Source organism: Taudactylus pleione, unplaced genomic scaffold, assembly GCF_031769625.1.
Source record: "Taudactylus pleione unplaced genomic scaffold, aTauple2 ptg000016l, whole genome shotgun sequence".
NCBI classification, from domain to species: Eukaryota; Metazoa; Chordata; class Amphibia; order Anura; family Myobatrachidae; genus Taudactylus; species Taudactylus pleione.
The window spans coordinates 18,962,078-18,976,032 of NW_028284418.1; positions in this window are offsets into that span (position 1 = coordinate 18,962,078).

Sequence of the window (13,955 nt, forward strand, 5' to 3'; positions counted from 1 at the left end):
ATGTTTAGTTAATTTTGTTTTATTAATTTGTATGTTTTCCATTCAAAAATCTGTTTGGTTTTTACTATAGTTGTTTATGTCTGACTAAGCCAGATGTTTTCTTTGGCCAAACCCTGAGGACATTTGTTATGTGTGAATCTGTTATGAAATTCTTTTTACGAGTAAAAGCCTGTTGGCAACATCTTTGTTATTTAATAAATTTTTTCAAATAAATACAAACGATGTTTGTTTGTTTTTTAAATGAAAGCCATTTTGAGGTGGATAATGTATGCCAACCCCTAAAAAAATATACAACATTACTGAAAATGTTCTTAAGGTTTACTAATACATTTTGCAGTTCTTACACTATGGAAAGGCACCCCTCTTTGTTCTCAAAGTTTTTATAATGCAGAATTACACCCTTTAATGTGTGGTAAAAAAGAGGACAAATGTTTGAACCACAAAAACTTTATTGTAATATTTTTTTTAATGAAAAATGGAAAAATATGAAAACAAAATAACTATAAATCCTCCAAACTCCCCACAATTCTTTGGAGGCAGCAGTAGGCCTGCATTAAATAGCCACTTGTGTCTCGTAGCTCCTCCATTATTTGCCTCAGGATGTGGGTTAGATCTGTGGACAGAAAAACATTTTTTTGGATTAAATACTTCATTAAAATTACAAACATTTGAACATTACACATTATTCAATGTACCAAAAAGTGGTTAAACACAATGATGTTACGGTGTGTTTGAAAGTATCAGCCACACAACATTATTAATAGGTTTATACTCTTATGTTGTAAAAATAATTGGAAACCCTATGTGGCATAAGCCAAAAACCACTATGATGATGTTAAAAGTAATGGGAGGTGTATTCTTAAGTCATGATGGCCATATCCTTAAAACACAATGCACATATTCACTTCTAGAATGTTCTTGATAATCCTGAAATACAATGTGTTTGTTTGCAATTGTGAAAAACAGCATTACTGCGCAATGTTTTTGACACCAATACTGAAATTACACCAAAAAAAACAACGGTAGTAAATATGTACAAATATATGGATAACAACAACACCCAAAAAAAACAAAAAAACCCACATACCCTCAGAGTGGTCGGGCACAACCACAGATGTTGCCGGAGATGCTTCCGGAGAAGGGGAATACTCTGGAGTTGGGGGAATGGTGGAAGGGGAAATAGAGCAGGAAAGATCCAAGGGAGGGGATATTTGGAAAATTTGGGATGAGTGGGCAGGGGAGGGAGGAATACTCGGGGAGGATTGGAAGAGGGAGGGAGGGTTACTGGTGGAGTATGGTGGTGGGGAGGGAGGGCTGGGTTGAGGAGATGGTGATGGTGAGGGCTGCAGGTTGGCACCTGCACTGCATTTCTTCGCATTCTGCGTGCCCTTCTCTGTCTCCGCTGTGCTTCTAAAATGTAAACATAAAAAAAAAATAGATTAGTTTTGAATTTCGGCTACACAATACAATTACACTTTACATATTCAGGACAATAGGGACAACATACAGGAGGGTTTTATAACATTGACTAAAATAATTGGCAAAGGAACATACATTTTTAACAGTCCACTAATTATTACTTTTAAACAAATGCATACTTACGTCTGCGTAGTTGCGCACGCAAATTCATCAGGAGTACAGGTGACCGGCAGTGCAGGTCAGACCAGCGCCTCTCTAATTGCACAATATTGCGCCTGTATCCCGCACATCTCAGGGCTCGCCTCACCTCCGCATAGGCCGCCCGCTTTATGCGGATGGAAATGGGCGGCACAGCGTTCGTATTCTGCCTGTCCAGGATATTCACCAGGACCAGCAATTCTCTCCTGGTAAAGGCCGCGGCTCTCATGATGGCAATGGCCGAATTTTCAGAAAACATGAACTATACATGGGGTACAAAAAAGATGATTGGCTAAAATATTTACAGTTTCCAAAAAAAACACTATTGGCCAATCCTTTAATCATGTGGCCTGAAAAATAAGGTCACATTTGATTGGCTACAACACACAGTGTGCAATTGCAAACATAAGAGTGCAACTGATCTTAACGCAAAATGCACATGCATTTTTAAAGATAACACACTTATCAACAGTACATTCACAGATAATAAATCTTACTTTGTTTTTTAATTTGTGTGAAAAAAAAAAGAACAGAGAAAACAACCATGAAATTAACAATAAAGTTTATTGACACATGACAAAAAACTCGTTTTAAAGAACAGCAAGAGTCAAACACTATTAATTAGATAATTGACAACAAGCTCATAACAAGCTGATCGATAGTCCATGAAAACATGACATGTGACCATCAAAACAACACATATGGCCGCAAACACCAGAACATAATTAGCATACAATGAATGACAGCGCCTGACTTTGATTGTTTCGTTCGTTCAATTAGATCAGTCGGTAGCTAGTGGAGGTGCAGTGCTAACGAATGGGCGTCACTTTGTTTACGATCGACCTGCCGTATGATCGGAATTTGCGGTCTTTGGCCATACGACCGTGCGGCCGCAACGACTGACTCTGAATGAGGTCCAGATTCCCAATAGTCAGGAATCTACGCATGCACCGGACCCATATTGCAAATGTGCAGTACGGGTCTGCGCTCTCGCGTGTAGTTAGGCAACAGACTGTCAGTGGTTGAAAGTCTAATGTCATATCTGGGTGGGGAGGGAGCAGCGATGAACTATGTTTCCCAAAACGAGGGCATGTTGCCACCATTGGGGTGGAGTGACGGGGTCAGGATTTCCGTCGACTATTTTGTGCATCTGCAGCAGCTAGCTTGTGTGACCGCATGGATTACTGAGCTGGCCAATGGTATCAAAGATGATCCAATGTCACATTCTAGAATGTAACTGGGATCAGTAATGCATTTAGGAGACATGACTACTCCTGCTGTATTACCATATTAGTGCTATCGCAGTTGCTATAAGAAATGTGTCCTCTGCTTATCAGGTCCATACAAGCTCTGCAAGCTAAATAACATGCTGTTTTTTCCTTGGGCACCATCTAAATCAGCACAGTATTACACCAGTTAAGACAAAATGAGAGACTAGATGAGTTACTAGTAATACGAGGAAACAGTCATTTTCTAATAAACAGTTGTGCAACAATTTCACATATTTGAAACCCAAGAGGTTAAATTTTTGTTAATTTAATTTAAATTATAAGCTATGTACCAAATAATTAAATTCTTATAGTTTATATATTGAATCTCAATTGTTATATGCCATGGCTTATGGGTTAGCATTTTCCTGTAAACTCTACTTCTAGTGAAAGGTTTCACAGATATTGTTGCCAGTGTTTTGTAAGTGACAGACAAATAACTGAGTAAATTGATCTCCTAATTATGCTATCGATCTTCCTTTGACTTCTTTAAACTATTGCTTTAAATTGACCAGATTTACGGTTCTATTTGAGGCCCACAGTATGTCCTATTAGATTGTTCTGTAGAAAATTGCAGTGTAGACCTTTCTTATTACAATTCAAACCCACCGTGCTAGAAATATCACAATATTAATTGGTACCAAAAAAAGCAGTTATATGTTCACATTCAATGTCATGTTAGGTCCCATCCTTTAACATTGTACCACATTAATATTGGTTCATGTATTACAGCAACTGGGCTGACTAAGCTTTAGGTTTTCAAATATTTGGAAATGTATGACAAGGTGGATAATAGTTAAAGCTACTGTGGCTGCATGTTTTGATATTACTGTGTTCACCAACTCTAATAGCTTGTTGTAGCCATGAAGAATCAATGGATAACATGAGCTGTTCTACAGTGGAAGCCATTCAGAGATTGAGGATACCATACTTGCCTACAATTCACCAGAGCTGGCTAATGTCAGGGGCCCACGGAGTAGCTATCCCAGGTCTCTTGCACTCAGTGGGTCTCTGGTGCATGCTGTTCTCCCTCACTCACCATCCTGTGTATCTGTGTGACTGTCACACATACAGGCAGGGTGTATGTGCAACTGCTGGGTACTTTAATACATATGAATGTGATGTCAAACATTGATGCATATCAAGTCAACATCACATGATGGAACAAAAACACCTGCTTGTCTTGATTATTGTCTCTGGGTATAACATAATCTTGATAAACCTGTGCATAACCCATCATGCTGCCATCATAAATGAGGAAAGAGAGGAATATGCTGGAATATGATAGATTAAAGAGAACATCATATGCCAGGTAACTGATATTATGTGATATTATGTAAATTATTGACCATTCAGTTTAGGTTGAATTATCCTTTAAAACACTATGGTTCATTGCAAATTAAAGTGTCTGACTCATTTAGTTGTTTTTAAGGACAATTCTATGTACAGTACTAGAGAATAATGTATGATTCAGTAATTGGTAACAACAGTATATTTATAGTCCAAGTCAGCACAAATACCAATCTATGTTCTATGCTACAAAAAAACCTGTTACAACTTGTATCATAAGGAAATAAAGACAAAAAGTACTCACCCTACCAAAGTATATTAAAATTGAATGCTTATAGGTATACTTTAAATATCCAAATAGCGGAACAAAGCATGACATACAAAACATATAAACAATCAATAATAAAAGTCCCGTTAATATCCACCGAAATAGAAAAAGCTAGATAATACTATTCCTAATTATGTGAACAATTATGTGGAAAAGGACAGAAATTGTATAATACAGTTCAAGTAGTCTAAATATATGGGAAGGCACAAATTCAAAATAAAGTATAATGCAATTCAATCTAATGTTACAATATTGAAATGGCATAATTTCAAAGGCCCAGAGCAAAAATAAATAATCACAATATCATAATTCCACAATTTGTATCATATAAATTACAACTACACAGCTATGCATGCAATACAGTATACCTCTTATAGACATACTGTATATTGCAATATGTGCAAAGATTTAGCAATGTAAATGGCAGTGGTATATTTTGTTGACATTCAGAATGTTGACATGTTTAGAATGTCAACATTATTACTGTTGACATGTTTTATGTCAAGTTTCTGAACATGTCAACTTTCATATGACAATGTGACTGCATATAAACACTGTAAGCAGGGGCGGATTGGGCCACCGGGATGCCGGGCCAATTCCCGCTGGGCAGGTAACCGTGGTGGCTGGCGGCCGCACAGCCCACCCATCAACCTTCAATGACTGACCCCCCTCCGGCCCTCCCCCATAGCGCTGCCGGATTCGGAGCTTAGCTTTGATCTAGCAGCTGAACTGCGCAGCAGCACGGTCTGCCTTTGAACAGTTTGTACCCCCTTCCCACTGCCGTGATTGTGTAGCTGCTGCACTGTGCACAGCTTCTGCGCAAGTCCAGAAGCTTAGTGACACTGTTGTCCGATGGGGGAGCCACTGCACATGCCCAGCCACAGCAGCTCCTCCCATAAGCCTTTGCAGAGCCCGGGCCGTGAACACTAACGGCCCTGCCTCCAGCCCCTCCGCAGCCCGCCTCCAGCCTCCTACACATGCACAGATGCAAACTAGAAGCTCCACTATGTGCAGGGTCCCCCTCCCTTAGTCTCCGTTGCCTGCCATCAGGCCTCTCTTTCTTTAGGCCATCTAACTCTGTTGGGGCTGCAGAGGACTGGGTGGGTGCAGCTGTTCCTGGGACTGAAAGGAGCGGCCCTGGACATGGATGGCAGCAGCTTTCCCAACACACTCTGGATGTCAGTGCGGAGAGAGAAAGATGTTGGTGAGCTGAGATGACCCTTGAGTGGAGGTGAGTCTTGTTCAGATTCTTTCACTCCTATCCAGCCTGATTATTTTCACCACCACTCCCATCCTGCCCCCTGCTTCACACCACCACTGCCATCCTCCCCCCTGCTGCACACCACCACTGCCATCCTGTCCCCTGCTCCACACCACCACTGCCATCCTGTCCCCTGCTCCACACCACCACTCCCATCCTTCACCCTGCTCCACACCACTACTCCCATCCTGCCCCCTGCTCCACACCAATACTCCCATCCTGCCCCCTGCTCCACATCACTACTGCCATCCTGCCCCCTAATCCACACCACCACTCCCATCCTTCCCCCTGCTCCACACCATTACTCCCAACCTGCACCCTGCTCCACACCAATACTCCCATCCTGCCCCCTGCTCCACATCACTACTGCCATCCTGCCCCCTAATCCACACCACCACTCCCATCCTTCCCCCTGCTCCACACCATTACTCCCATCCTGCACCCTGCTCCACACCACTACTCCCATCCTTCCCCCTGCTCCACACCACTAATCCCATCCTGCCCCCTGCTCCATACCACTACTCCCATGCTGCCCCCTGATCCACACCACTACTGCCAATCCTGCCCCCTGATCCACACCACCACTACCATCCTGCCCCCTGCTCCACACCACCACTCCCATCCTGCCCCCTGCTCCACACCACCACTCCCATCCTGCCCCCTGCTTAACACCACCACTCCCATCCTGCCCCCTGCTCCACACCACTGCTCCCATCTGGCCCATTGCTCTACACCACTACTCCCATCCTGCCCCCGGCTCCACGCCACCACTCATATCCTGTCCCCTGCTTTCCACTATTTCTCCTATCCCACCCCTGCTTTCCACTATTACTCTGCTTCCACCCCCTGTTCTGAACTACTACTCCCAGCCTGCCCCACACTACTACTCCAAGCCTGCACCTGCTCTGCCATTACTACTACTACTACTCCAATTTAACCCCCTGCTTCCCACTACTACTACTCCCATCCTGTCCCATGTGTACCATTACTATTACTACTCCCATCTTGCTTCCCACTACTACTACTCCCATCCCGACCCCAGCGGTGGCAGAGTTTATGTCATTTGTGCTCCTGGTGCTAGTTCTAGTGATATCGTACACTGCGCACCCTATTTTTGTTCTTATGGAGGACAATGTGTTTGTATTTTTACCTCTGGGGGCCAATGTTTGTTTTTTGTAGGGGCCAATGTATTTGTTTTTTTCTGTGGGAGCTGGTGTGTGTTTTATTTTTTTCTTGTTAAGGCTAAAATGTTTTTTTTTGTTTTTGTCATGTGGGGGCCAATGTGTTTTATTCTTTTCCATGCAGGCTATGTTTTTTTTTTGCTGTCGGGTGTCATTGTGTGTTTTTTTTACTGTGGGAGGTCAATGTGTTTCTTTTTTTTGTAAGCGCCAATATGTTTTTATTATTTTCCTGTGGGGGATAATGTTTTTTTTTCCTGTCTGGGTTCAATGTGGGTTTTTTTTTCTGTGGGGGTCAAAGTGTTTTATGTTTTTCTTGTACATTGTTTTTGATCTGCACATGTGTCTGAGTGGCAGTGCAGGTACAGATACATGCACCAAGTAGTGTATTAGAAATGCGTTAGGTGGTTGCAGGGGGTTGGCTATAGAGATGTTGAATTGCTCACATTGGAGGCCATACTTAGATGGATGATCTGTGCCTAGCATAGGGATGTTGAAAGTTCCAATGGTGCGACCGATGGTGGTGTCTAAAGTCTTAGGGGTCTACTCACTAATCCTTGGAGAGATTTAAAATGCACAAAGATAAGTCCCAGCCAATCATCTCCAAACTTTCATTATTGCCACCCACTCGATGGACCCCCACCTTCTCTCAGCCACACCCCCATTAGGGCTGCTTCCACAAATTTCCCGGGCTGGTTTTCCATCCCAATCCACCCCTGACTGTAAGCAACAATAAATATGAGTAAAGAAGTGAAATGATGCAGAAGGCAGAACTACGTAAGAACCAAGTTTATCTATCAGGGCCACTATCTTAGGCACAACAATTATATATTGATCTTGGACTGTAAAGCTATATACAAATATACCATCAGAGGTAAAGACAGGATTGGAGATTTTGCATATATTATCTAAAAACCTGAAGTGTATATAACAACAGTATACTGTCCAAGGAGGAGGATCAATTAATCCACTGAACCCTAATAAACACTTAATTCAATAGCGATATTTTCAATAAGTGGAGAATATATATCCTTTCTATTTATCTTTTCCATTATCCATTCAACCTAGAGTCTAACCTTAATATCCCTTTATATACCACATAGCCAAAAAATACAGACTCACAGCAGGGTTAACATCATTTTATTGCACATTCTTTATTATATTCTTTATCACTCTCTTTCTATTTTTTAACCATTATTTCGCTGGCTCTTGTCCTAAACATAAAAGGACATTTTTAAAGCATACCTATTAAATGTTAAGTTTTTATTATATCCAATATGATAATCTCTATGTGCGCCACTCATAGGACATAACCTCTTTCCTTCCTTGCATTCTTGTTGTGATGTTCATCTCTTGTCCTTGGTAGCACTACTGAATAAAATCACAATTGACTTGTAATATCAAAGCAGTGTTCCTTTTAACTGATATTTCAGGTGTGTGCAGATGTATGTATTCCTTTGTACTTATAAACACAGTCTCACCTGCACCAGATTCCATTAGAATCTGTGCCTCATTTAGGTTCCACTGTAGAGCAGTGATTTTAAGTCAGTTTATGTTGCATAACTTGGGTGGAGTCAAGTTCTGCAAAAGCATGTTAGGAACTCCAGCTTTCAGTGCAATGGCAGTCCAGCTGCACTATCTTGTAGATCACAAATTTGTTGCTACTTAACATACAGCAACACTGAAATTAACATGAGCAGTGACTCTATGATATGTAGTATTTGTCTTGGCATGCCATCTACTGTATTGACATGTATACTGCAACTTTATGAGTAAAAATAAACTGCCTGATTAGTGCCTAATATATAGTTGGATTTTCCTGCAAAATAGATCTTGATATATATATATATATATATATATATATATATATCAATTCAATGTGTCTGGCACTCCCTTCACATAAAATGGAAAACATTACAATGTGCCCTCACAAAATAGTAACATGTACTGAAGATGGTGATAAACCGAAATGTCGTGCAGGAGTGCCGCACCTCCCGCTGTATATGTATATATATATATATATATATATATTTGTACTTTGGAGCATGAGCAGCACTCCTCCAATCTCCATACAGATGTTTCAGCAGGTGCCCACCAACCAAGACGGCCGGAGTCAGAACCAGCAGACATATATATATATATATATATATATATATATATATACAGACAGACGGCGGCACTCCATGCATAGATATACTGTAGGCAAGGTTTGTTACCAATGTTTCAATGTGTGCAGCATTTTTGTCAAGGTGTAAGACACTTAAAAAACAAACTTACCAACTTAAATCCCACTCCAGACTGTCCATGGCACCGAGAGGCCGACGAGTCATGGCAAGCATGGTGACATCATCAGTGATGTGGCATCATGGAGCTTGCAACATGTGAACACCTACAAGCACAGTGATTGGTGAGTTTGTTGCTGGATAACAGAAGCAATGTAAAAAAACATTAGATATCATGCTGGCTGACCAGGGTAATCCATAATAGATGGTCCAAATAATGACCAAAGTAAAAGCAAATAAAATAACATTACTAATGCAGTGGTGGAACATACTGTAAACATTGGCCAGCTAGATAATATGGGCTTGTAGATATAAAAACAGAATTAAAAATATTACTGTCTGAGTTTCAAAACCTCATATTAACTCTAACAATGCAGCAGTGGTGTCATTACCTTAGGTTGCACCCGGTGCGGGTGTACAAGAATGAGTGCGGCGGGGAAAGGGATGGGGCCTCAGGACAAGTGGGCATGGCCTAACATGTGGGGGGCTATGCCATGCACCTGAACACTGGATTTAGTGTCTCCAGGGGGTCCAGGAGGTGTGGGCTGCCCCGGGGGCCAGTGTGCTTGTAATGCTGGCTCCCTCACTGTGACAGGAGCCGAGTGTTGCATGTAATTCTACAGTGCAGCACCCATCACTAGAGGTTGAGTCTGCACTTTGGCTTCACCCCTCATCAGGTGACACCAGGTGCCGCCCGCACCCCCTGCACCCCCTGCACCCCCCTTGTGACGCCACTGCAATGCAGCAATACTTAGCTGTGTCTACAGCAATGTATTTATATATGCATAACTGTTTGCATTTTGGGTGTGCATGGGATGAAATGCATTGGGACCACTGACCCAGCCTCTCCAAAGTGTGGACTTTTGTTACCTACAAGGACTTGGCTACTTCTATAAAAGATAAACTATTTTTAAACTATTTATCTGTGTTTCTTAATTAACTTTTTCATCATGCAATACCATCAGGAAGGAATCTGATTAGTTTCAAATTTATTCTGCAGCAGGACAATGACCCCAAACATACAGCTAATATCCTTAAGAATTATCTTCAGCATAAAAAAAACAGGGAGTCCTGGAAGTTATGATACAGGCCCCACAGAGACCTGTTCCCAACATCATCGAGTCTGTCAGATAGTACATGTAGAGACAGAAGGATCTGAGCAAGCCTACATACACAGAAGATCTGTGGTTAGTTCTCCAAGATGTTTGGAAAAACCTTCCTGCCAAGTTCCTTCAAAAACTTTGTACATTAAAGAATTGATGCTGTTTTGAAAGCAAAGGGTGGGCACATTTCTCTTCTGTTAATGCACTTTGCATTTTGTTAATTGCTAAAAACAAACTATTAACACATCTATTTTTGAAAGCATTCTTACATTGCAGCATTTTTCCACACCTGCCTAAAACGTTTGCAAAGTATATATCTTGATAAAAGACCAAATGCTCTGAATCATTGATGATATATCCTGGCTGTTGCTGTTATTTATTTGAAGTGCTGTTGAGACCCTGAGTGCCATCCTTTCACTAGCCATGGCCAAAAGTTTTGAGAATGACACAAGTATTGGTTTTCACAAAAGTTGCTGCTTTAGGGGTCTATTTACTTAGCAGTGTTAGGAGACAGAGGGTAAAGTGATAAGGTGCCAGCTAATCAGCTCCCAACTGTCATCTCACAGGCTGTGTTTGAAAAATGACAGTTGGGAGCTGATTGGCTGGCACCTTATCACTTTACACTCTGTCTCCTAACACTACATAGTAAATACACCCCTCAGTGTTTTTAGACCTTTTTGTCAGATGTTACTATGGTACTGAAGTAAAATTACAAGCATTTCATAAGTGTCAAAGGATTTAAGTTTATGCATAAAGTAAATATTTGCAGTGTTGACCCTTCTTTTTCAAGACCTCTGCAATTTCGCCCTGGCATGCTGTCAACCAACTTCTGGGCCACGTACTGACTGATGGCTGCCATTCTTGCCTAATCAATGCTTGGAGTTTGTCAGAATTTGGGGTGTTTTGTTTGTCCACCCTCCTATTGAGAATTGACCACAAGTTCTCAATGGGATTAAGGTCTTGGGAGTTTCCTGGCCATGGATCTAAAATGTTTATGTTTTTTTCCCCAAGCAACTTACTGTAGTTATCACTTTTGCCTTATGGTAAGGTTCTACATCATGCTGGAAAAGGCATTGTTCATCATAAAACTGTTCTTGGATGGTTGGAGAAGTTGCTCTTGGAGAATGTTTTTGGTACCATTCTTTATTCATGGCTGTGTTTTTAGGCAAAATTGTGAGTGACCCACTCCCTTGGCTAAGAAGCAACCCAACGCATGTATGGTTTCAAGATGCTAATATATATGCTCCTTGTTGTATGCTTCGCTAAATGGTGTATATCTGCCTGTACTGTATGATCAGTAGTTCATATCTCTGCAATTTGATTAACCCTTATTCATATTCATATATTTATATTCATCATCATCATAGGTGCTCACTCGCATCAGTCTGATACTTTGTGCAAAAGAACAGTCTGAAAAAAGCTGACAATTTCATCAATATGTCACCCTAATATTTGCCTATGTACAATTGCAGCATTTCTCCCCAGTAATACCCTTTAAGCCACAAGTAGCGATGCAATTTAGTTGTGTACAGCTCTACATCACCAGCATTTACATATACACTTCTCTGTAGCATGTGCAATATGAAAACATGCAAGATACATTCACAAAACCAACTTGTATTAAACTCTGAATCAGCTCATTTGATTACATTAGATTACTCAGCTTTTACAAGAAACAGTACATTTGCACATTTTACATTTTGTACAATTTCCAGGTGGCACAAATTGTCAGTAAAATAATCTAAGACTATGGGCTCTATTAACATTATTTTTACTAAAATACCGGACACCTGCTCTGCTCTAACAGGCAGAGCCCGGAGCCAGCCCCAGTGATCAGTGTCTAAACAGACCACATGCTAATACATTGCATAAAAAAAAAAAAAATAACTTACCTGAGTCCAGGGACCGGAGATTGGGACTCTGGTGATTTCCAACCTCTGGTCAGCTGGTCCCCCATCCTGCACTGGGACCCGGTCATCAGTTGACTGGGTCACAGTGCAGGATGGGAGATCAGCTGACCGGAGCCATGGAGGACATCACCGGAGCCCAATAACCAGAGGTAAGTATAATTAATGTGGGGGGGCTCACGGGGGGCCGCAAGGGGGGAGTCAGTCTCTGGGCAAGGGGGTTGTGATCATGGAGGGCGGGGCATAGTGGTAGCCAGTTGGCACATGCGTGGGCAGTTGTCATGGTCTTTTTCATGAAAAATAATGTGATAAGTGTGCGGAGTGGATTTGCAGAGACAGATCTTTATGGCAAGCTCTATCCCTGCAAGGGATTTTTAGTAAATCCTATGCAAATTCAGTTGGTAATATCACACATTCTAAATGCAGATTGTAAAAAATAGAGCCCTAAAGGGTATATTTACTAAAAGAATCGTGTCTGGTCTGAGATTTCCCAAGTTTAAACATGCACAGCATCACAAGAATATAGGTTAATTTTGACAGCTGAAACACTCAAAGTTTACCAAGAATCGTGTTGTGGTGAATCGTGTTTTTCATTGGTGTATGTGATCGTGGTTCCTTCCTGTGTTTCCTGTGTTACCCATAGCCCAACACTCCCAAACATGCAGCCTTTGCATATCAGTGAGATATGTGCAGGCTGCTTGTGTGTACATTTTTTAAAATAAAAGGGTATAAATAAAAAAAATGGCGTGGTGTCTCCCCCCCAAAATGCACAACCAGCTCTAGACACTGTGAGCCAGTCTGATTTAAAAAATATGGGGAATAATTGTTGTGGAGTTCCCCATATTTTTCAAACCAGGATCTGGCTCAGTCTAGTAGGAGTGAATTTCAATAGCCAGGGGACCCCTTCACTGGGTCAATTGGCCACCCGAAACTAGTCAGCCCAGGCCGGGGGTCCCAGGGAATGTATGGACCTCCCAATAAAGGGGTCCCATTCCCTGATCACCCCTGGCCTGGGCTGAAGCCTGCAGCCTCTTTGTGCAGATCAGTCCTTTTCTCCAATAGAGGTCCCAACCATAAAAAAACAAAAATAAATGTTCCCAATCAATTTCAGACAGAAGAGTTATATGTGTTTCAGCTCTTCTCCAGCAAGTGATGGAAACAAGGAGGCTTTTTGCACTTTCTGGGCTGCCTGTCAATGAGAGGCCACTGCTAGAGTAAGCAGCCGCTGATTGGCTGTGAGTGGCCTGGCTGTCAATCAACAGCCAGGCCGCTGATAGGCCTGTCATTTGCACACAGAATATAGGCATGCTGTATACCATTTTAATCAGCATAAGCTATTCACATCGCTTTGCGAATAAGATGCATTGAAGGTAAAAAGTTGCATGAAAAGTTGCTTAGTGCTACCGAGTTGCACTTTGCTAACACATATTTATGACAACTTGTAGCACATGGAGGTAAGATATATGTGGACATATCTGTATATATTAGAGATGTGCAGTTCAGTTCTCAAGAAATCCAAATTGACTCGAGTTTCGTGAATCCAGATAAATCAAAGTTGCTGTTCTGATCTCCTAAAAAGAGCCAAATAAGTCCAATTTGCAGTACTGATCTTTTTGCTTATTTGTAAAAAACACCCTGAAGTGTTTTGTTTCTGTTTTAGTTTGGATTTTCTTTCAAATTGATAAAATCTGCTAAAATAATTTAATTTGGACCTTTTTTTT